This window comes from Polypterus senegalus, chromosome 6 (assembly GCF_016835505.1).
Source record: "Polypterus senegalus isolate Bchr_013 chromosome 6, ASM1683550v1, whole genome shotgun sequence".
In the NCBI taxonomy this organism is placed as follows: Eukaryota; Metazoa; Chordata; class Cladistia; order Polypteriformes; family Polypteridae; genus Polypterus; species Polypterus senegalus.
The window spans coordinates 37156036-37181311 of record NC_053159.1 but is presented as its reverse complement, the minus strand read 5'-3'; the positions used below and the strand labels follow the sequence as shown (position 1 = coordinate 37181311).

At 39.4% G+C, this 25276-nt stretch overlaps 1 protein-coding gene across 5 annotated transcripts in view; it reads left to right on the top strand.

Moving 5' to 3' along the window:
• Positions 1-224: 224 nt before the first annotated feature.
• The window catches only part of vwa5b1 (von Willebrand factor A domain containing 5B1), a 173586-nt gene continuing 148534 nt past the window's right edge, over positions 225-25276 (top strand). For all 5 annotated transcript variants that reach the window (XM_039755843.1, XM_039755844.1, XM_039755846.1 and 2 more), the window contains exon 1: positions 225-1457. The gene's annotated coding sequence lies outside the window, so the exon portion shown is untranslated. The remainder of the gene's footprint in view (positions 1458-25276) is intronic.

The following is a 25276-nucleotide window of genomic DNA, read 5'->3' as shown; positions in this document are numbered from 1 at the left end:
TTAAGCGGGTTCTGAAAACGGATGAATGAAAATGTCATGAAGTAAAACATCTCACGGGGGCTTCTCAACATAAACAACCCCAGGAAGCAGCGTTTCCCAGGATGTCAATGTCCGCCACTGTAACTGACAAGCTGTCAATAACGTCATGCCAGCCTGGTCGGTGGTTTAATCGGGCTCACAGCTAAGGTTAACTCGTCAGTTACTCGTACGCCAGTCTCCTCTGCATTAGCAAACACGCGACGTTCCGTCTCATTCTACAGGTGCAATCCTTTCAGTGTTTAGAGTCTCTTTTTTAAATGTTTGCAAAACCGCAATTCGATATCCATCGCGTTAAAGTTAATACAACCGATCATTAAATGAAACATGTACCCGTTCACCGATTCATCAAGACTCTGCTAAAACGTCAATGAAGACAAAAAAAAAATTCCTGCGCTTCCCGATACTCCGACCCATCGCGAATTGTCTTTATGCTTGTGCCCAGATAACACAAGCCGAATAACGCCGCGACATGCCAGATCACTTGTACCGCAGGTCCCTTAATCAATGGAGGGCTGTTTGACAATTAACAGTTTATTATTTACCGCATAGTGCGCAAGAGCTACAAGTGCCGTAACCAACTTGGTATGAGTGTCCATTTAATAAGTTAACGCCCTGCCACGAGTGTCTTCTCCTGCAAAGAGCGACATGAGGGAAGGTTTATTTTGCGGGGCAGGTCGCCTGAATGTGGAACGGGGTTCCGTCCTATTAACCCTTCAAGGGCCGCTATGATCCACGCGAAGCAATCAGGGAAGAGTCCGTATGAGAAGGACAAAGTGATGGGAAAGGGGCTGAGCCCTCGTCGAACAGGGCGAGCCGGCGCAAGAACCGCATGTGCACGGGAAAGCTTGCCAGACAGGGCAATGAATAGCATTACCGATGGAGCCTGCGCATCCGGTTAAGACTTTTAGCTAATGTCCTTTAAGAAAAGACAGCGGACTGCATATTGATTGTCATGGTTACCTCGATGACAAAACAGATGGATCACCCTAATGATGGCTACAAATATACTTGAGCAAACTCGCGCATCTGCTCGGATTCTCTTCTGTGGTCGGAGAGAAGGTGACTGTGAATGAATGAATGAATGAAGGAGGGTCGGTTTGGGGGCTATCGATGCTGATGCTGCTGCTTTTCTGCGCTGTCAACCATTAAGCAAAGGCGCCAGGTACAGAAGAGAAAAGACTTGGGCACAGAAACCTGGGAGTGCAGCTACGTGTTGCTGCAGCTCGCGCGCTCTCTGATCGGATATTTTCTTTCTTTCTTTCTTTCTTTCTTTCTTTCTTTCTTTCTTTCTTTCTTTCTTTCTTTCCTCGCCTTTTGCCATTAAAAGGGCACGTCTGCCTCTGTGTGTTTTTCGTCAGTTTAATCTGAAGATGCTGCAAGCCTGAGATTTGTGGAAACACCCTGCTGATCTCATACAGGTAAGAGGAACCTTTTCTTTTACCTCTCGAATTGTTTATCCCGTATACATCGACCCGTGCCTGATCTGTACTTCCATGTTTGCAGGTATTCATGACAGCCTTTAGTAATATCTGTTGAATGTTAAGGTTAATAAAGCAACAGCGTTTCAAAACTATTTTATAAACATTCACACGTTACTCTTCTTCCTGGTGAATGTATCTATTTTCCCATATCTGTGTGTTTAATCAGAGCCTTTGAAAAGTTTGGATTCTCCATCCACCCATCTTCTGAATCACACATTTTTCATAACAAGGTTTAGTTGAGCCAGAGCCTATAGCCCATTTTAAAGAGATGAAGATACAAACCATCCCGGGATGGGACACTAAATCAGTCGTCTCTAAGAGACTCATTAGAACGGATAACTTTTCTAACATGCATGTCTTTAGGATGCGAAATGATTTCAGATTAGTTGGAGGACATCCATGAGAAGAACCTACATCAGGGAACCAGGCGCAATGGGCAAGCAACGCTGACCACTGCGCCACTTTGCAGTCCCTCGAAATTTAGCACACGCTATTTAAGTCGTTTCATTATTATGTATTATCAGCCACCGGAGACTGACTGCGAGCGCGATGCGCGTTATCCTTATACCCTTAATATCAGGTGTTAGATGAGCAGGCACCCTATATGCGCATTCAGGTCAAGTGCCCCGAGCGGACGTGCAGCACCTGAGTTTGCTTAAAGGTGCCACTGCACATACTGAACATAAACCGACGTTTGCACATTCTTAGCATTTGCGTCTGGCCCATCTAGTGCCCCCATGTCTGATGTGGGCACTTGCCATGAAAGAGCGTTTCTGAAAGAATACGAAAGCATGAACATTTGCTAAAGGATATAGAAATGGAGGAAGTTTTCATCCAAGCGGAAAAAGTTGGAAACACAAAAAAATCGGCTTTGTGCTTAATTATTTTTCCAGCATAGAAATAATTTGTCCCCTTTTTTAAAAAAATATAACTACAGTCAACACATTCCAGTAAAGGCAGTACATATGCATGTATTCATATAAATGTAAGTTGTGTTCGCAATACTACAAAAGAGGTAGACATACTGAAACATTTTGATAGATAGTAAATGTTCATGTAAATACAGACGGTAGACACATTAAATTTATTTAAATGAAGGAAATGCGCAATTAAGTAAATTAAGTAAAGGCACAGATGGACAGGTAGTAAACAAAAGCACGCACATCAAATGGAATTTTCTATATTAGTGTAATAAAACATTGATGAATTTATATAAATCGAAGTACTATGCACACATCTTAAAAAATATCATAAAAACATACATGCGCAAATATGCTTAACATTTTTATAAATGAACTGCACACACAAGTATACAGCATTCTAACTGTGGTACGTGCACTCACGCACACACACACACACTCACGCACACGCACACTCTCTCACACAAGCACACGCACACACACGCACGCACACACACACTCACGCACACGCACACACACGCACACTCACGCACACACTCACGCACGAACACACACGCACACACACGCACACACTCACGCACACACACAGATTAGTATAAATTCAGTTTAACAGGCAGACAGTTAACTGTATCCAACCATCTCTCCATTCTCCCATTCATCCAGTCCTTATTCGACTCTTATAAATCAGCCGGGGGTCGTGTTATCCATTGACCTGCACACATTTATTTCTCTCTTCATTTCTACCGGCCATTCTTCCTATCTGCCCTCTAAAGATTCTACATGACCGTAAAGTATGGCTATCTGATCTTTGGCATACTTTCTTGTATGTGCTCTGGGTAATCTATTTTTCGTGTGTTTATTCGATTGTATAGGCTTTTCCGTGAACTAAAACTAAATCAGCCGGGCTTCATTTCTGCTCGGTCATATAAACGGAATGACAATGAGAAACTAGTTGTGTATCTGTTTACAGTAATATGTCTAAGGAGTGCAAAGTTAACATATACTGGAAAGAACAATGAAAAAAGTCAAAATGCCGAAACAATTTAAGACTCCCCTTTTCAGACAGGAAAAAGAGTGGCTCCCCAATCTACTTTGCTCTCCTGCAAATTAGACAGCTTCCAGTCACTGGCGTTTATATCAAATCAGTTGTTTTATTCTGACTTTTGATAAGAATCAATTCCATCGCTGCCAGCTCTGAAGCTTCTTTGTCTGCCTATCACTCACCTGCTCTTTTGTGATCTCAAAAGCAAAGAGCTGAGAAAAGGAATTGTGTGAGCTTTTTTACACATTACCAAATTGAAAGGAGCTGCAATGAAAATTTAACAGAAATCTAATTAAGGAAGATGGAGAACACAGAGCTCCTGCAGAAACATTTGGTTGCTTTGTTTTAAATAATGTCATGTTGATATTTAGAGTCCTTACTCATTACAAGATGAGGAGAAACACACAAACATAATTATAAGAAGGCCATATGAGGGCAGCTCCATGACATGACCTGGATCACCAATAATGGATTCCTGTCCTGGAGGTGAAAGTAAAAAAAGTACCAGTTGGGCTCCATGCCACATGTGTAATACATACAGGGGGTCAGCGAGATGAAGAAAAACACAACAAGCTGTTTGACTAGTCTGGAGAATCTATTCATAAAGTAAAAGAAGTATATTTTTAACGCCAATGTCTGCGTGTTCAGCCGGACTTAAAGGAAAGGACCCCAATGAAAAGAGCGAGAATTTGAAGCAGATTGGCTCCTCTCATTTCCTCTGCAGGGATGTGCGGCAGTAAGATCCAGGTGATCAAGCTTGTGAATTGGATTTGACTTTAAAAATGTCATTTGTGATGTGATTGGCACTGTAACCAGCATGCCAGCATGCTAGAGGGACTTTAGAAGGGCTGGGGCTATATATCAATGTCACTGTTTCTAAATTGTGTCTGGAATTTAAATGTCGCTCCAACCTCTGTCCAGATTTTACTGCCAGAGAGCAAAGGATTCTTGTAGAGTGATCTGAGCGAAAAGACTGTTTCAACTGCAAGGCTCCCTGGGTGATGCAATAATCATGGAATTGGGCAGTAATCCTCCCTCATGTCTCAGTAGACAAGGCTGGCCAGGGCTTCATAGACTAAATGTTAGTATTTGGTACCTTCACCAGGGGATAAAGAACTAAAGATGGAAAAATGGCATTTGTCCATCCATGTATATTCCAGTTTGAAGGTACAGATCTCTGTTCTCTCCCCTGGCCGTGCCACTCAGTACTGAATCAGCAGCACCAATGCACACTTTTACAAAACGCAGATAATTAGCTATAGTGACAATATGGGATCTCCACAAATCAAGAATCTTAAAGATAAAATAAAGAGGTGACACCGGAGATCTCATTGCCCGTTTTAAGGTTACAGATTGCAGTTATGAAAAAAGTAAGACAAACATTATGTTTGATTGAAAAGGGTAACAAAATACCATTTTGCGTCCGCAGTAGTGAATAGAGATGTATATTCTTCATTGTAAGGTGCCCTCTAAGGAGTTGTTTGAAGAAATGATAACCCACTTATGGTCCACGTTGCTCTTTTATCCTGAAGGGGCAGAAGAGGACTCAGAGTTATTGTTTGTGATCTTCATGTCAAGGCTAGAAAGACAAGTGAAAAGACTGTTAGTGACAACTGTGTCCTTCCTCGCCCTCCTCTTCTTCTTATTCCCCTGTGCTATAAGCTACTCACCAGGCTCGCATGTGAGACACAGTGAAGAAGGCCAGTGAGGGTCTTAGCAAAAAAGCATGAGTGAATTTAATGACATCTGTTAAATCAGTGGTTCTCATACTCAATCATGGGGACCCCATGTGGGTGCAGATTTTTGTTTTAAACCCGTGGTGAGTCACGCTGGTCCTGGAAGGCCGCAGTGGCTGCAGGTTTTTGTTCCAACCCACTTTCTTAATGAGAAGTCAGTTATTACTGATGAAGCACTTATTGCTCAAGTGACATTTTCTGTTTCATTTTAGTGGTCTCGCTTGTTAAGATTTCAAACCCATAATTGCTTATTTTAGTTGTCAACTGCTGCATTCACTTTTTGAATTGCTTCATATTAGCAATGCAATGCACATGATAAAGGAGCCAGCAGCTGTCCCGCACCTTGTTTCATTTTACACCGGTGTGTAGTCATCGTGCACTACTTGATTTAATAAAAAACTGAGAAGGAAACTGAAGAGAAGAAAGTGAAAGACAAAGAATTACCTGACATTGCAGAGTTAAAACATTAAAAAAACCATAAAATTAGGTAAGAGCTGTTTTTGGCAAGGATTGTTTTCTGATTAAACTAGTCCAGGGGCCCTCAATCACCGTCCTGGAGAGCCGCAGTGGCTGCAGGTTTTTGCTCCAACCCAGTAGCTTAATAAAAAGCACTTATTGCTAAAGTAACACTTCTGCTTCACTTTAGTGATTTTGAGCCCTTATTGCTTAATTTTGTCTGAAACAGCTATTTTAATTGCTCCTTATTATCAATAACATGCAAATGACAAGAGAGAGCAGCATTTCTCCATTTAGCTTATTCACATTTACATAATTAAATACTTGGAAGAAAAATGAAGAGAAAAAAGTGAAGGACTGAGAATTACTCGTCCATTTTAGCCTTCAAATCATTTGCATGATAGAAAGGGAAAGAAAATCTAGGATATGAGAATGACCTGACATAGCAGAGTTAATTTAATTTCATAGCTTGTTAGTGCTTTATTGGCAAGAATTGCTTTCTAATTAAGCAACCAGGTCAGAACAAAAACCTGCAGCCACTGCGGCTCTCCAGGACTGGGATTGAGGACCCCTGAACTAGGGGGCTTTGCCCCCTGCTTGCTTTGCTCGCCAACCCCCAGGCCGGTGCTACACACAAGCCATTTTGCAGCTCTGCCACTCGTTTAATTTAAACAGATTGTTATTTTCATGGGAATTGTTACATATACATAATAGAACTAACTATTTTACATTACAGCTAGTAATTAACCATATTTAAAAAAATATTAAAGCATAATATTTTGAAAGTAAAGTATGTTTCATGTTGCGATACACGATTTCTTTCTGTTTGGCTTTGAAATTAACATGCAAATATTTTTTTAAACTTACACTTTTACTGTAAAACTTCAGTAAAAGCAATTTTTGGAATTAAATTTTTGTCAATATCACATTGAATTTTGTTTCTGTGATTAGACTTACATCATGACCATGCAACATATAACTGCCCATGAGAGAATTTTGTTCCTTTCTCTCTAATAAATAAACTGACTTTTTTGAATGTTTGTCTCTATTCTAACGGGAAACAGTTAACGTTTTAATACGAATGGCATATCAAGATCTCCTTTGGTGTCTTAATGTTATCCGTGGGACTACATTACCTTTCTTGGATACATCCTTCTTTCAACAGTAATTCGGCCGGTGAAAGACTGGACAGTGTTAAAGGTTGTAGATATTCTACAGGATATTGTAAGGTGATGTTTTCATCTTCCGCACCATCACCTCCAACTGTTTCAACATAGCCTATTGATATGCATTTAACCAATTTATCGTGTAACCGATCGACAATTTTCATGTTAATTTGTTTGACTTCATCGTTTCTTGGTGCTTGGATTGCCTGTGTACTCATTTCTTTTGTTGATATCCCTTCAGGATGAAATTCATCAATAAGATTGGGACATAATACGCCTTCTTTAATTGTGAGGAAAATGTAAACATTAATAATAGCTGAGAGAGCAGGAAATGTGTCTGTCAAAAGCATTCACACGAATGAGATGTGAGTGGACTGTGTGTGTGGTTGAATATGGTTGAGAGAAGAGCATGGCTTGAAAAAATCTCATGGCCAAAGTCTCGTCTTGCGGGACTTGAAAAAATCTCTTCTAAAAAGTCTTATCTTGTCACAGGATTTTTTTATATAACAGAGAGACAATTGAGCTGGAACGAAAACATGGAGGCCCTCCAGGATCGACGTTGCTCACCCCTATTCTAACCTACAGGTTTTAAATTGACCTCCTAGCCTAAGTAGACAAGCTTATATTTCCAAATTTTGGTAGATATTAGCAAAGAATTATTATTATTACTATTAGAAAAACTATGTTTGGTAGTTTTTTTTGTTAAAAAATGGGGATTATTCAGTGTTTTGTTTAAACATGGTTTTTATGATTTCAGTCCTCATCGTGCTTTTAATTCTGCTTTCCCAGGTGGTCAGGTTATTTAATCCATTATTTAACAGTGAGCACCTTAGTAGGTCTGACGTGGAAGTAGTTGCAACCTTTCAGCATTTAGTGTTGTTTGCTCGGGTGTCTGCTCTGCTTATTGTTAATGGTTGTTATTAGGACACAAATAAAAAGGAGCTAACTACACAGAAAAATGTCAGATTTTTAGGAAAACAACAAAAGAGAGTTAAACATTGTGGGGAACAGCCCAGACACAGACAGACAGACATTGTTTTAGATCACCACACACACTTTATTTACAATATTTACAATGATGTATAACACGCACAACCTAGTGCCCCTGCACCAATCACCCTCAAGTCCAGGCCTTTCACAATGATGCCTTTATTCTCACCTACTCCACTCCTCTCCTCCAGGCTTTGTCCTCTTCCAACCAACTCCAGCTGATGAATGGAGCGAGGCGGTCCCTTTTATGTTCAACTGGACGTGCTCCAGGTGCCTCCTGATGAACCTCCACCGGCACTTCCTGGTGTGGCGGAAGAGCTGGTGGAGCACCCGGAAGCACTCCGGGTGTCCATGTTAATCCTTCCGCCAGCACTTCTGAGTGTGGTGGAAGTGCTGACGTCCAGAGCTTTTCAGGCATCTGGGAGCCCCCGGCAGTGACCACGGGCCCCTATAGGGTTGAGCTTTCATGCTCTGTTCCCATGGTCCCCATATCAACCAGGGAGGCTGTCCTCTCATGGTCCAGAGCAGGCGTAGTCCCTCTTCCGGTCCTTCTGGGTGTCCCGGCTGGGTATCGCCCCCAGCCGCTTGCCACAACATTTAAAGAAACAGCAAAAATACAAATATTTCTAAATGTCCTAAATGTAAAAATTATGCAGCTGTGATTTTCTGAATGCAGAATATGAGGAGAAAAGGCTAACTAATTAAATGAGATCAGTTGCATATAAAAGACTCATTGATTCTGACACTGGTTAGGACAAAAACTCCTGCCCAGGTGGACTTTCCAAGAAGGAGTTGGAGAACCATTGTGATACATCAACACACAACTTTGATTCATCTTTTTATTTTTGAAAATCATATTGATGACAGAGGTATGTTTAATGTCTTGTGAACTCACTTGTTTAGAAAAAGTGAAGGTGAATAATACAACAATGTCCAGCCAGGAGTGCCATTTAGGTGGACTCTGGAGAAGCCAGTCTAGATAACTTTAATACTTTTTCACCAGGTCTCCAGTAAGTGGTAGGGATCAGAGGCATCACCATTTAAGTGCATTTTCTAGGGGATGGGTGATTACATTTTGATTTTAATGGGTGTGACTTTTTCTTTATTAAACATTGCATTAAATTCTGGGTTTTCATAAATGTACTGTAATGTGCCACTTGTGGCCTGGTTTGCGGGAATGACAGGTTGTTGCACAAAAGGAAAAATTGGTACATCATCTGAGTTGTCCCGTTTAATAGTACACTCCAAAACAGAAACCACACCTTTAGGTGATCAAGTAATATCCTCTCAGGCACAATTACAAAGTAACAGGATATTGACCATCAGAATAAGTGTCATTCACTGGAGTCCTGTCTGGTGGGTTACTCTTAGTGGAAATGATGCCTCCTTCTGGGCAGCCAGGCTTCTTATAATGCACAAACAGAAAGGGGCGGGGCTACATGCCCTCACTGGGCGGTTTCTCAGTGCTGCTGGGAGAGAAGGAGGAGAGAGTGTTTGCAGCAGTGCCCTCTCTCGCCCCAGTGGGTAATCACACACCTCAACTGAGCCCATGAGGAGACCCCCCGACACACATGCGTGACAAACTACATTTACCACACTTAGTGTGAACTTTAAGAATGTTACATCATGGCCACTTGTATATTTTAAAACACAATGCCAGGTGTGCTACTTATAGGATGATACTGTCAAATGAACTTCTTGCTATGTTGCATTATTTATTTTAACACTTGCTTTTAATAAGTTAGGCAAAATAATTCCACAGGAATATCAGTCTAACAACGCTTATGTACACTTAAATGCACTTCTAAGTCGACAGATGTGATTGCTATACACAGATGACCTACAGATGTCCACCAGCTAACAGGCATTGTGCCAGAACAGTTAACATTTCAAAGCCGGTTCGTCACCCAAGGCTGCATTTGCTTTCAACAGCCAAAATATCCTTAAACAACTACAAGTCACAACTACAGTGCCTATAAAATGTATTTATCCATTGCAAGTTTTCACATTTTATTGTTATGCAGCATTGAAGGACAGTGGATTTAATTTGGCTTTGTTGGCACTGATCAACAGAAAAAAGACTTTTAATGACAAGGTGAAAACAGATCACTGTCATGCTGCTCTAAATCCATCCATCCATTTTCCAACCCAAACACAGGGTCACGGGGGTTTGCTGGAGCCAATCCCAGCCAACACAGAGCGCAAGGCAGGAAACAAACCCCGGGCAGGGTGCCAGCCCATTGCAGTGGTCTAAATTACAAATATAACATAAAAAATAATTGATCTCATAAGTATTCACCCACTTCAGTATCCATCCATCCATTTCCTAACCCGCTGAATCCGAATACAGGGTCACGGGGGTCTGCTGGAGCCAATCCCAGCCAACACAGGGCACAAGGCAGGAACCAATCCTGGGCAGGGTGCCAACCCACTGCAGGACACACACAAACACACCCACACACCAAGCACACACTAGGGCCAATTTAGAATCACCAATCCACCTAACCTGCATGTCTTTGGATTGCGGGAGGAAACCGGAGTGCCCGGAGGAAACCCACGCAGACACGGGGAGAACCCACTTCAGTATGACACCCCTAAATCATTACTGGTGCATTCTCACAGAATTAGTTCAGTGGAGATCACCTGTCTGGGGTTGAGGGGTTTCCAATTGACTGTAATATAAATCCATCTGTATGAAGATGCTTTAGGTGAGTCAGTATGGTGACCCAACCTACGCAATGAAGGCACAAGTACACACCAAGCAACTCAGTCAAAAGGTGATTGAAAAGCATAAAGGATGGAAATTTGCAATCCTTTGGTTTCCTGTTAAATCAGTCATTAAAAAATAGAAAGAGTATATCTAGAGCTGTATGGCCAGCCACAAAAACTGATTGATCGTGCAAGAAGAAGACTAGTGAGGGAGACCACCGAGAGACCTATGAGAATTATAAAAAAGTTGAAAGTTACAGTGGATAAGATTTAAGAGTCTGTTCAGAGAGTATTAATTAGTATTAATGCAGAGAGCGCTCCCTAAGATAAAAGAAGTAGACGAGGCCAGTCCAGTTTTTGGGTGGGAGTGGTCCCCTACCTCTTTCCCATTTCTCCTGCATGCCATTTTCATTAGTTGAGGAGGAGAGTCACACAGGCGAAATCGGCATCATGCAGAGTCACCTAATTGTAGGTCAGCCCTTCCTGAGTAGACGGGCAGATTAAGCTGGTTTCCTTTTGAAATGAATTGATGTGCATAAATGAAAATCCGGACTGAAAGTCCACGTTCACTGCAGGCCCTTCCTAGCAGCACATTGCATTATAAAAAAAGAATAAAGAAATCTTAAATATAGCTACACACGGCATGACAGTTTTTAAGGCATCTACAGATAGGCAAGTTCTAAGTCCCTTTCATTGCTGCTACATCCATAATAAAAGACTAATAATTACACACAAAAAAATATATGAAATTTTATGAATTACAAATGGTGCTGCTATGATTCAGGAGGAACATTTCTAAGACAATATAACTCAGGTAAATGTTACAGTCGCTTCGATGGAGGTACAGCTAATTTAATGCATTTTCATTCCATCACTGGTCTGGAGTTCTAAGCTTAATGCATGTGAAATGAAAACATCTTAAAGCTGTCTTTCTTTAAATGAAAAGTTCCTTAGTTTTTTTACTTTTCAAAATAACCAGTTAGGATATAACAAGTTGGATAATGGATGGATGGATGGAATAATCTTTCTTATTTCTACAAGATTAAAAACTATTTTTGACATGAAGGGACTCCATGGCTATACAACCAATCAACATCCATCCAGATATTAATTTTCTAACCTGCTTTATCTGATCTGGTGTTGTGGGGAGCTGGAGCCTATCCTAGCAGTGCTTTGAGCTGGGGTCCCATCTAACTGGGGTTCAAATTTCTCATTTACAGTGTGTCTGTTTTGTTAAATATTTATGTTAACAATGTTGATCTTCTAGTTGCTTTATATTTATGTATCTTTTTCCACATGCCATGTAATTTGTAGGTGTCCCCCCAAGAGGTGTGGCCACATGCCCATCACCATAAGGGACTACCATCAGCCCTTTAAAGGTTGAAGAAAACCCACAGTCCTCTGCGGTTCATTGAATACACTGGCGTTACTGAGTTTCTTTTGTGATTTTTCTGTGCTTTGTAAATGACTGGATTTATGGTTTTGAACCGTTTTTCAGATTTGTGTATTAGGACATAATTTACCTTGGATTGCCTTTGTTGCTTCAGGCAACTCACTTCACTTCTTGGGCTTGTTGTAGCTTACGTTTGTTACTGAACGTTTTTGTCGATAATAAATCTTTTATCCAAATATTCTACGTTTGCCCAGTATGGTTAGCTGTGGTTTAATGGTTTCATTCCTTTAGTGGGCATTTTCAGATATTTTGGTACTTTGTGTATAGGTAACCCCCAGTTCACAACAGCACCATTCCATTTCAGAGCAACTCATGCTCACATTCACTTGCATGGGCTCAGGTTAGAGCTGACATTTAACTTAACATACATGCATACTTCTGAATAGTAATAATAATAATACATTTTATTTACCTAAAAACAAAAATGTTGGGATGCTGTGTAAAATATACATAAAAACGGAATGCATTGATTTGCAAATTTCATAAACCCATATTTTATTGACAATAGAACATAGAAAACATATTACATTTTTAAACTGAGAAAATGTACCATTTTTAAGAAAATAATGAGGTCATTTTGAATTTGACGGCACCAACACGCCTCAAAACAGTTGAGGCAGGGCCAGGTTTACCGCTGTTTTGCATCCCCTATTCTTTTAACAACAGATTGTAAATGTCTGGGAAATGAGGAGACCAGTAACTGGACCTTTAGGAGAAGAATGTTGTCCCATTCTTGTCTGATATAGGATTCTAGCTGCTCAACAGTCCTGGGTCTTCTTTGTCTTATTTTTCATTTCATGTTTTCAATTGGTGAAAGTTCTGGACTCCAGACAGGCCAGTCCGGCACATGGACTCTTCTACTATGAAGCCATGCAGTTGTAGTAGATGCAGTATGCCGTTTAGAATTATCTTGCTGAAATACACAAGACCTTCCCTGAAAACCTGTATATATACTGTACCTTTCAGCATTGATGGTTGCCTTTCCAGATGTGCATGTTGCCAATTCCACATGGACTAATGCACCCCCATACCAACAGAGATGCAGGCTTTTGAACTGAGTGCTGGTTCCTCTCCTCTTTAGTCCGGAGGATGTGGCATCCATGTTTTCCAAAAAGAATTGCAAATTTTGATTTGTCTGACCACAGAAAAGTTTTCCACTTTGCCTCAGTCCATGAGCTTTGGCTCCGAGAAGATGGTGGCCATTCTGGATCATGTTCACATATGGCTTCTTCTTTGTATGATAAAGCTTTAACCTGCATTTGTAGATGGCACTGAGAGCTGTGTTCACACATAATGATTTCTGGAAGTGAATACCATGACAGAATCAGGCCTTTTCTTAAAGCAGTGCCACTTGAGGACACGAAGATCACGGGTATTCAATATTGATTTTTGGCCTTGTCCCTTGCACACAGAGATTTCTGCAGATTCTCGGAATGTTTTGATTATATTATGCACTGTAGATGATGAGATATTCCAAGTTTTCACAATTTTATGTTGAAGAACATTATTCTGAAATTGTATCACAATTTGTAGTTGCAGTTGTTTGCAGATTGGTGAACTTCTGCCCTTTACTTCTGAGAGACTCTGCCTCTGTAAGATGCTCTTTTTCTACCCAGTCACATTACTGACCTGTTGCCAATTAACTTATTTAGTTGCAAAATGTTCCTCCAGCTGTTTCTTTTTAGCACCACTTACTATTCCAGCCTTTTGTTGCCCTTGTCCCAACTTTTTTGAGACGTGTTGCTGCCATCAAATTCAAAATGAGCTAATATTTTTAATATGAAATAGTAAAATGCCTCACTTTCAACATCTGATGCATTTTTAGTGTTCTATTGTGAATAAAATATTGGTTTATGATATTTGCAAATCATTGCATTGTGTTTTTATTTACATTTTATTCAGCGACCCAACTCTTTTGGAATTGTGATTGTGTATATAGCATGTTTCCTATGCTCAAGGTTTTGGCTGTTAGGTTCCAATAAAGTAAATTTAAGGTTCTCTTAACTGAAACTTTAAACCTATCACATTATTTCTGTACATGTTGATTAGTGTCAGCTAAGTCCAAAATGAGACATATTTCAGACTGCAACTAAAAGTGGTTTAGGAAGAAGAAGAAGAAGAAGAAGAAGAAACTGTCATTTGTCAATTTAACAGTAATGAGGTCTCACAATTTGTTTCACAGCTGGTTTGTTTCTCCTTTGTGGATTTTGCATGTGCTCGTGGTGTTTGAATTAATTTCTTAAGGGCACACTGTGATTTGCTTTTTGAGTCCAGCCAAGGTGACAAAATAAAGATAAACAAAGGGGTCTGAAACTGATTGCATTAAAAACAGATCACCTTCTTTATAAAGTAAAATGATTAGGATTGTGTTAGCAGTTAAAAGTGCAAAAGCTCCAGGAATAATGTTGAAGTGTGTTGCTGATCTTTGGCTCATTCTGTAGGATGTTAAGGAAGATGATTCTGCTGTCTACAGTGGGTTTGTGGTGGGACACTGTCCTGCAAAGCCTGGAGAGATTCAATTATTTGTACAGCAAGCCAGCTAAGAACCTTTTTGACTTTAACAGCGTCTTTAAATAAATTATATTCACTATTAACAGAATATGGAGCAGTGGCGGCTGGTGGAAGCACATTTTAGTCCCACATCATAAAATTAGTCAATTATTGCATCATGTTATTTATATGTAAACCAGTAATGGCGCACTGCAGTGAATACACTTGACTTGAGCATTCCTAGTTTTCAGACTCTTTCTCTGTACGTTTAGCAGTCATTTGCTCAGAGGTTGATGCGCTTGCTGCTTCTAGAGTAGCTTTTCTTTTCTCCATCCTAGCGGCCCGCTTCTTCTCTTCTTTTGTCTGCATCTTTTTTGTGTTAAAACTGATTAAGTCAGTGTTTGTGTTGTGTATGTTTTACTTAATTTTTCACTTAGGCTTGAACTCAAGTCTTCAATCTGCCTCAAGAATGATTTAAGATATAAAGAGGTAGGGGAAGTGACGGCAAAGGGGGTAGGGATGAGAATGGTGCCCATACGCATGTGCTGCACAGCCACTCTGCTGGCCACTGCTGAGAGTTGATTCTACAATAAAATAAAATAAAATAAAAATAAAAAGTGTAATTATTCCAAAACTCTTCACTTTTAATATAAATCTGTAGTAGTTGTTATAGAAATGAGACTTCAGACATCACAAAGGTTTGGGACAGCCACCCGTATATTATTTCCCAGCTACAAAAGTTTTGTAATATTTGATCAGAGATGTTCACAAGACAGAGTCCAAAACAGAACTGAATATTTGGATGTAAGATGGTGGTTTTAAAGGCTGGGGAAGGAAATGATGTCATCTAGTCTGGAACCGGAAGTGACATCATCAGAAGTGCCGGAGCTGGAAGTGATGTCATCAGAGGTACTGGAACCTGGTGAGATTTCCCGGAAATGGTCTGCAAGAAACTGAGAGGGACAGTCAGCACACTCTGCCACCCCCTGGTCTGGTGTAGTATTACAGTTTTCCAGGCCCTTAAGCTGTCTCCTAAACACATGTTTGTGACATAGTAAGTGTGTACCAAATCTCAGTCTACAGGTTATTTGATTTTTGACCTTGACCTTCCTGAGTTGACCTTTGACCATGGAGGTCAATAATCACCTCGAAAGCGGACAGTAGACGTCACATAGTGTAGGTGTACCAAATTTCAGCTCAATAGGTCAAACGGTTTACGAGATACAGGTGATTTAAAATCCTGGACAGACAAGCGGACAGCCACGGTAGCGTATTATTAAGAAGATTCTGCCCTCCTTTCTTTTTGTAAAATATGTTCTGTGACTCTGTCATACCAACTGGGAGTCTTTTTCAGAGACTTAACCAGTTTCCTCTCAATGGCCAGCAGAGCAAGGATGCTTAAATGGTTTTGGCTCATTGTGTTGTGGCTGTGCGACTTGACTTGTTTCAAGCAGGAGAAGCTTCTCCTTACATATGCTGATGTAGTTCCAATTGTTGCCACTAAAGACAAAGTCTTGTATAGCTGAGGCATTGCACTGTTCAACTCCATGTCTTTAGAAAACAGCAAGAAATCAAACGACTTACCCTTGGATGGCTGGTTCACAAATACCCACCCCACCCCTAACGTTAAAAAACTGAAACAAGGAGCAAACTCAAGATCACTATATTTATTTTTTTATTTACAGCAAGATATGTACAAATGAAAATTGTGAGCTGTATTGCTAGAAAATAACAGCAGCTTCACTTGCCAAAAACCACGCAGGACTGAACTTGAAATGCTCCGATTCCAAAACACTGTCAATCAAAAAGAGTTCCAGCCAGTCATCATGCAGCAGCCTAGTGACCTGCTCCGCCCACTGGAAATGATGTTTTGAAGCATTTGTCCAATAAATGTCTAGCTTTGCTACACTGAATACAAAGCATGATCTGAAGTGCCAATGGGTTTTAATGTATTGTGCTACCATAGGAATGTACGAGAAAAAAAAAAATAATGTTAGATAACCTGCAAGAAATTGTTTCTGATTCTAAATTAGCTATAGTCAAGAAGTTGAATATGTTCTAGAAAGCTCTTTGTAATAGCAATGTAAATACAACAGTACATACAGTATATGACAGATTTTTTTCATTTTTTGAGAGGAGGCAGACCTTCCCTTGTAGTCTTAGAGCAGTTGCCTTTGAATGCAGACACTAATCTCAAAAGTTTAATTCATCTGAGAAATAATAATAATAATGAACTGTTTTCTTTCTAAGCAATCTACAAATGGGGTGTATGGCTAAAAGACTAACCCAAAACTTCTCTGCATCCAGTTGGCATAAAGAAATTTTATTTGTTCTGTACTTGGTCATGCAATTGGGGGTAGAAACTTTGACAACTTTTTTAAAAGTATTCTAATGAACTGTCGGAACATCTTAGGCTTTGGCTAACCAAGCAAACCCGAAGGACTTAATAGTCTCATCTACCTTAGGTACTGACATTTCTATGTAACCCAGAGACGTGCAGTGAGGTTCATAGCTGGCGAGGCACTGACTCCTTCAGAGTGACATTTACAAATATATAAACCCAAAAGAGTAGCTTATTCACTATTCAACTGGTAGCATACACATTTACTGTTGGTTATGTTTCATGTCTCATCAGCATTTTTTACACACACTTAGGTAAAGTACATATATGACTAAGAAAGAATGTTACATTTATAGTGGCGAGAACGCATTTGCTCTGCACCCTCCATGTGTTCTGAATTTGGCGTTGCAATTCCACAATTCATACTCATTCATTACAAATGAAAGTATAGAGTGGTGTACAAAAAAAAAGGGTTTCAATTTTGACTTTAATTGAAATATTCAGTTGTTTTTAAAAGCTTTTAATTCTGATGCTTCAATCAATTTTAATATAGACCATTCATCAAAAGGATAACAAGAAAAACAAAAAAGTATTTTTTTAAGGTCAAAATTTAGTTTTAAATATTGGATTGTGGTTTTCTTAGTCTGATCTTATTTTTTTATAAAATTGAAAACTGTTTATGGTCTTACCTTTATTAGTAAATGAAGTTCATGCGCCTATCCTTCTCCATGAAAATCTCAGTCACTTTCTTGTAAAAGTCCTCTTTATTTTCTTTTAGTTTAAAAAGTTTTAATCTTCTATTGTGGCAGTCAATCGGAACAAAAAATAAAAATAAGCAGACCGCTGCAGTGCACTGGACTTTCTGATATTGCTAATAATATAAGTGCCAAGAGGCTCTGCGTAGAAGAACAGCAGCAATGAGTACCTGTTGGGCTCACATGCGCCCCCTTTAGTGTGGCATTGTACTGTCTGCCTCACCTTGTACCTTTTCACTACGGTTTTATGTCCGATCAACAAGATTAAATAATATGTCACACACATTCATTAAAGATATTAGCCAGACTGTGGAAAGTCAGGGTGTATAATAAACGTGTCTGAAAACATAATATTGGCAACATACAGAGAGACAGCAACAGGCGCACTCCAATTGCAGGCATCAACCCAGTGTGTGAGGGAGAGCACAGTCCGAGGTGAGGCTCAACTCGTCCCTGCTGCACCTCGCGTTTCTCCCCTGTATTTGATCACAAGATGCACACATTCATCGATTTTGACTATAAAAATGATAAAAATTATTAGAATAATACAGAAGGCACATTTATAGCACAGGCCAGTGGACACATTTATTTTATGTTATCATTTTTAGTTTTTTTACTTTTCACGATGACCTCACCTGCCTCCCCTGACCGCATGTTCCTGATGTAATCAGAGTCTCTCCTTTGGGCTGCTGCTCCAGGCAAAGTGTCTGGTGACCTTTTCCTCGAGTGACATTGGAAATGGACATTTAGGGGAAGCTGGCACAAACATTATGTAGTCATTCAAGTAGATTATGGTGTGCGGGTAACTTTGCCTTGACCAGGACTTGAGCCCCATTCCAAGATGGTTCCTGTTAAATGGCTGTTGTTGTCTGGATACAATGTGTTGTTGACTTCTTTGTTCGTTGGATGTAGGTAAAATATATAATTAATATTTATTCCATATAACAGCAATGTTCCACAGCATACAACCTGTAAGACAGAATTTCACAGACAAGAACTTTGTTCTTCTCCAGTGCTTTTTCAATTTGATTTAATAACTGTAGCAAACTGTATAATCTTGGTAATAAACAGTGGAGTCCCTGGTCATTTGTGCAGGATGATATATGAAGCAATAATAAAAAAAATCCACTGACAAATGATAGTGAGACAGAAAGCAATACATTGAAGAAGCTGCCTTGTCAGAGTATCGTTGGTCTTCAGCTCTGCATTTTCTCCCATTCATTTTTCGAAATGCTATATGTTTCATTTTCTTCTAGTCATCGGTGATAAATTTCCATTTTTTTTTACTTGCTTTCATCAGAGTCTTTTTCTAAAACTGAAATTTTTTCTTTGCTTTTAGAAGAAGGAATTGTAAAGTTCTATTGTCTTTAGTGGAATTGCAAAATATGGCAAAAGTATTTTGTGGATCTCTTTGCATGTGGAAACTTTGTACTTTTGTACACCGAATATATGAGGTCAAAGTGAGTTTGTCTTAGAAATGAGTTTCTGTGTCCCACGGTAGGACAATGTTAGTGTTCATTATCGACTTCTGGGAAAAAATCCTTTAGGTTTGAACTTAAGAGAGATAAATGGTCACATTGTCCCGACAAATTGTATCCGCTGCCGACCTTTTTATAATTAAGCCTATTAATAAAGGTACAGCTATAGTAATGAAAGTGCCTAGGAAAGCAAATTAAGAAAACTCAATGGTAGCATAAAAGTGATTTCACTCTGCACTGTCCCTGATAAATTCAAGCTTACTTTATTTTGGCTTTTTTCTCTTTTAACTTGTCCCATTTTGGTTATGCTTCCCCCTAAAAACTTTGCTTTATCAGAATTGGGAAAACCTCACTTAGGGACTGCCAGAGCCATTCACATAATGAGGGGCACGCAGAGGAAATGAAGTTAGCTAATTGGCTTTGTGCCCATGGAGACAGCAAGGGAATCATTTTATCAATTATGTACCATTGCCTGTTATTAGTGTTGCACATGCTCCTTTAGAGTGGCGTGTCGTGAGAGAGCTTCCATTTGAGAAAGCCGCTTTTGTTATTAAAACGCTACCCAGCATAAGAAAGTTGTGTCTGGTGAGGTTGTTGTTGATGAAAGACCTCCTTTGTCATTTGAGCAGATATTCACGTAGCAGGACAGATCCTTTAAACGAGGAGTCCAAATGGAACAGGCTGAATCCAGGAAGTATTTTCTTTATAGATGTTATAAATGTTATAAACGTCATGGCCAAAGCATTTACAAATTTGACAAAGCATTAGCAAATTTGAAAGCAACTTCTTGAGATAAAGAATATCTTTTTGAATTCAGTCTTGCTTTTTCTGCTCTGTTAAAGGTTATCAGAGCAAGTTTGCAAGTTCAGATCCCATGAGGAAAACTGCTGTGGTCAAGCTGTAATTACCAAAACCTAAATCATTAATCCTATAAAAGATGTTTATTTACAGTAGCTAGAATCTAAACCAATATATCATCTTCAGCAAAAAGTCAATAATCAATTTGTCAAAACAAAAGAGCTAAGCAAAATCAAAATTCTCAGATAATGTTATCATGGATTAGCCTAGAATTCTCTCTTTAGGTCTTTTATTTTGCATTCTCTGTGCTTATTCTGAAAATTCAATTTTAGATCTGCCAATTATGATCATTTTTTAGAGTATTGTTAAGACCGTTGTTGTGATCTGAGTTATGGACCAAGAAAACCCATTTTAATGGCCAAATCAAACTCTCAAAAAAGGGTGTCAGACCTCAAAAAATCAAAAACAAGACAAAGTTATTTTAATATTTATGGATTTATTATAAGAATTCCAGAGTACAAAAAAGTGACCAAAAAGGCAATACAACATTCAAAAGCAGCTCCTCTAACAAATGGCAGAAGCTGAAAACCAGGAATCTAAATTGTAAAATTGAAAGGAACAGGAAATGTGTGAAGAGCCAAAGCCATACCTTCATGTTGTCCCGAATAGAATCATTTTTTTTTTTTATGAAAGGGCTGGAAAAAAATCGTAGTCAGAAAAAAAAAACAAAAGAAGGCTGATACTGGGAGATTAAAAAAAAAGATAATCCAAACCAAAAACTAACTGTAAGACTTATAACTGAAGAGTAAATATTGGGGCCAATAAGTAAATGAGAAGGTAAGTGACACAATGATAGCTATCTTTTAATCTAAACCTTAGACAGAAATCTGCATCCAGCCCTCCAAGTAGACCCTCCAACCTGCAGGGAAAAACCTGGGGTTTTAAAACCATAAAAAAAACCTCACACTGGTTCAACTCCATCTGAACTAGTGTGGTGCTGAGGTGTCACCCATTGAATGGCTGCACTCGGGTCCTAATGTGGGATCCTGAGCTGGTTTGTCATGTGCTGGGTGCGGCAATGCGCCGTGTCAGCGTGTGCTCCTAACTTCTCTATTCTCTTCTCTTGGATAGAAAAGAAAGTCTTGGGGTGACCTTCATACTGTTGCACACTGTGATGTCTCCAGTTGTGTACTCCCAAAGGATTAAGGGAAATGAAGCGCACTAACCTCTGAAAAATGGCGATGTCCAATAACAAAACAAAATCACATTGAAAAATCATTCACATTTTTAATAGCAGAACTGGATTCCTTGGATAGAGAAACACGTAAAACAAAATGGTTTTGATTTTTGTCTGTAAGTATAAACTCAGGAGAAAAATAAAGAAGATTGTAAATCATTACGCATGTGCTGCTTCTTCCTGATTGGCATTGTGTGTGGCTCCACAGCCGCAGCGTTAGATGGCCCCATCTCCCCAGGCTCAACTTCAGGTAGACAAGTTGCAAAACATAAAGAAAAAAATAACATTTACGTGATACAATACCTTAAACAAGATCAACATTGAGAAATACGTATCAAAGAAGACAAAATTACTGTTATAAGCAATATCGACAAAATAATTAGACATACACTGTAGAAACATAAGACCTATGTGTGTATGGAACAGTCTGCTCTACTCACACTCAACCACAGCCACTAGATGGCGCACACATGCACTTTTAAATACTTTTGGTGCATGCACTTCACTTCTCACTATGAAAGCCCTCTGTGCAGCAAACGTCGCTGTGCAACAATGACATCGTGCTAATGACACAGATGAGAAACACAACGTTTAAATGAAGCAAATGCCACAGCTCAACAACGTGCACGTGAAACACCTCAGCATGAGTCCTCATTTTTCTGTACATCATTTCCTGATCACTCTTATCCATCTATAATTCTGCAGATGTTATTCTTAACCTTAATAATGTTTTAGAGTGTCGCCTCAACATTCAGGCCTCCTTGTAATGTCCCTTCCCAGGTGTGTGACAAATCAGCATTAATTATGGGACAATCATGTAGAGGGGGACGTCAACAATAAGGAGGACTCACATTTCTCCTCTCAGCTTGTTTACTGCCTGTGGTGTTTTTTGCTCTTTAGCTTTGCTTTTTCAATATTAATCCTTCGATTGTTGAGCATGTTTTTCTTGCTATTTACTTTTGCCATTTTGATTTTCCATCCCTGTATTCTTTCTTCTTGTAGTTTCTGTTTTAGTATTATTAATGTAGTTTTGTTTCTTAGTGTTTTTGCTTAATTGAAGATATTGCATATCTCAGTTTATTTGGTGTTTAAGATAATTGGGTACAATTTAGTTAATCATCTTAATTATTTAAATGCCAATGTTTCCTTGTATGTATATTCTTTTTTGTTAAAACCTTCAGTTTTGTACTCAATCTGTTTCTCGGGTAAACATTTTGTCAATTACTAGAATTACATGTTTCCCATGTTTTTGCAGTGATATGGCAAATTACATTATTATTACTTTGTGGATTATTAGGGACATGTACAGTGATGTCCCAGTCAAGGAGCTGGTCAGAGTTGTATTTGGTCAGTCCAGCAGAGGCTCACCTGACTATACCCCAAGGAATGAGTAAAGTTTATCTAATCTAATCTAATCTAATCTAATCTAATCTAATCTAATCTAATCTAATCTAATCTAATCTAATCTAGCCTGTCCCCTGAAGGTACCTGCCAGCTTCAGCTGGAGCAAGACCAAAATAAAGGAGTTGGCAAAACAACTATTAAAGTCCCAATAAGTCCTAATAAAGTCCCAACAAAAGCCCAGCAAAGAGGAGGATAACCGGCAACCCCCGGCTTTCAGAAAAAAGTGGCAACAAAGTAAAACAAATCTCAAAAGAGCAAAAAGAGGCACAAGGAGTTGCCTAAAATGAAAAACCACAGAAACTCCAAATTACAGTTCAGAAATCATAATCCATAATACAGGGCTATTCAATTTCAAATTCATTTGGGCCAGATTTTCAAACCAAAAATTTAGCTGGGCCAGACATTTTCAGTGTCCGGTGAGCGGCAGACAATGACATATTTTAAATCAACACATATGAATGATTTAAATACAAGCAATGATTATTCATTGTCTCCCTTTTACATTTGGTCACATCTGAAACAGGCACATGAAAAAGGTACAAACAAAACAAAAAAAATCCTATAACTAAACAGAATATGAGGTAGTTGCAATATTTTTTTCCACTTTTGAAATAAAAAAATAAACATTTTGCTCACATTTGACCCAGGCACATCACAAAGTGCATAAAATCAAAATGTGCACAGTATTAGCAATAACATTTGTTTCCCTTTTGAAATATGAGATCCTCCCCCAATTTAAATGGGTGGTCATGACAGGTAAGGGACTTTTTTTTATAGAACTTAATCTATTTCATTCCCTGCCCTTAGATAAAAACTACCTGAGTAAATGTTTAAGAGCAAGGCACCACGTATGGCGTGAAAGTGGATTAGTACATTTATTTTAATGATTTGTCTTTAAAATGTCTTTGTACAGAGGGTGTCAAGTAATGAATTATTAATTATAATTATTACTATTATTATATTTACTAAATCATTTTCCATGTTTCTTTGTTGATGAGCTCCCGTTGAATAATTTATTGGCAACAGAACATTGTGCGCACACCAAAATGACTGAAATAACAACTAACAAAGTGGAATTTTTCGACACCATTTTAACAAAGTTTACTGCCTGCTGTCAATCACAGATCACCCCAGTAAAATGACTGTAGTACACCTTCAACCTTAAAATGCAGACCTCATCACATTGTTGTGCATGACGAAACAGCGGGCAGACGACTGCTTGTACATGTTTGCCGATAGACAGGCCGACATTTGTCATGGAGTAGGCTTTAAATCAAAAGAGAAACGCGCAAACACAGAGAGATCGGTGACAATCACACCTTAATGTGCCGCCGTCAAATGAGAAGGGGCACCTGAATTCCACAAAGCACAGATATATTCATAACAGGGGACCTATATGATGGGCAGATGAATTTCAAATGTCTTGCATGCCTACATTTTGTTTTGATGACCAGTTGTGTCATATTCAGCTCTTCATTCATTATTCTGGCCCAAGTGTAATCAGCCTTTCATTGAAATTCACCATTTGGAATATACGGCTGGGCGGCATGGTGGCGCAGTGGTAGCGCTGCTGCCTCACAGTTAGGAGACCCAGGTTCGCTTCCCGGGTCCTCCCTGCGTGGAGTTTGCATGTTGTCTGCGTGGGTTTCCTCCCACAGTCCAAAGACATGCCAGTTAGGTGGATTGGTGATTCCGAATTGGCCCTAGTGTGTGCTTGGTGTATGTTTGTGTGTGTCCTGTGGTGGGTTGGCACCCTGCCTGGGATTGGTTCCTGCCCTGTGTTGGCTTGGATTGGCTCCAGCAGACCCCCGTGACCCTGTGTTTGGATTCAGCGGGATGGATGGATGGAATATACGGCTGTCACATCAGCAGCGCTGTGTACTTAGAAATATTTTCCCGCACACGTCTCCAGGTCTGATGTCATTTTTGTCTTGACTCCATCGCCATTCACATTCCAATGCTTTTTTAATTTGATTTAATAGCTGTAGCAAACTGTATAATCTTGGTAATAAACAGTGGAGTCCCTGGTCATTTGTGCAGAATGCAGGTTGATATATGAAGCAATAATAAAAAAAATTGCTTCACACCCTTCGCACCCAGAGCAGGGTATTAACCAGCCTTTATATGGCTCAGGGATATGCAAGTGGGAGCCCGTACTGACACATATGCTAATGGCATGTCTGCCTAACAATAAAACATTGTCTTTTGCATCTGTTACAATATAATTACTTTATAGTTTCAATTATTTCATTTGCAAATGGCAAACTAAGTAGAAATGATAATCGCCAAAGCCTGTTTTTGGTTGCATTTGAGGCCATTTTAGTTGCAGTCTGGAGCCCTGGCGGCACCACAGGCTGGTCCACTTGGGAGTTGCTTCTGGGCCAAATGTGGCCCGTAGGCTGTCATTTGAATAGGCCTGCCATAATATGACAGGAAAAGTAAAAGAAATGACAGAAACTAAGTAACAAAAAGACAACAATACTCACAGAATCTCCTTAAACAAATAATTCCCACTCCTGAGCCTTCTCAGCCAGTTTAAATAGCCAGTGGGAGGGCTCTGATGTGGTAATGTCAGAGTGGTCCTCTTGGGGCACCATCCAGAAAGAACACAGAACATAAGTAAATTTTAATTCTTTGGCATTAATCCAGAGTGTCACTTGTGCTCAGTATTTTATGTAAAAATGGTTAAACCAGAGTAGCACTTGGGGAAACCTGCTTTGATGCAGTGTTAAACATGAATAACACTGGGCACAGTATTTTGATGCCATCATATAAATAACA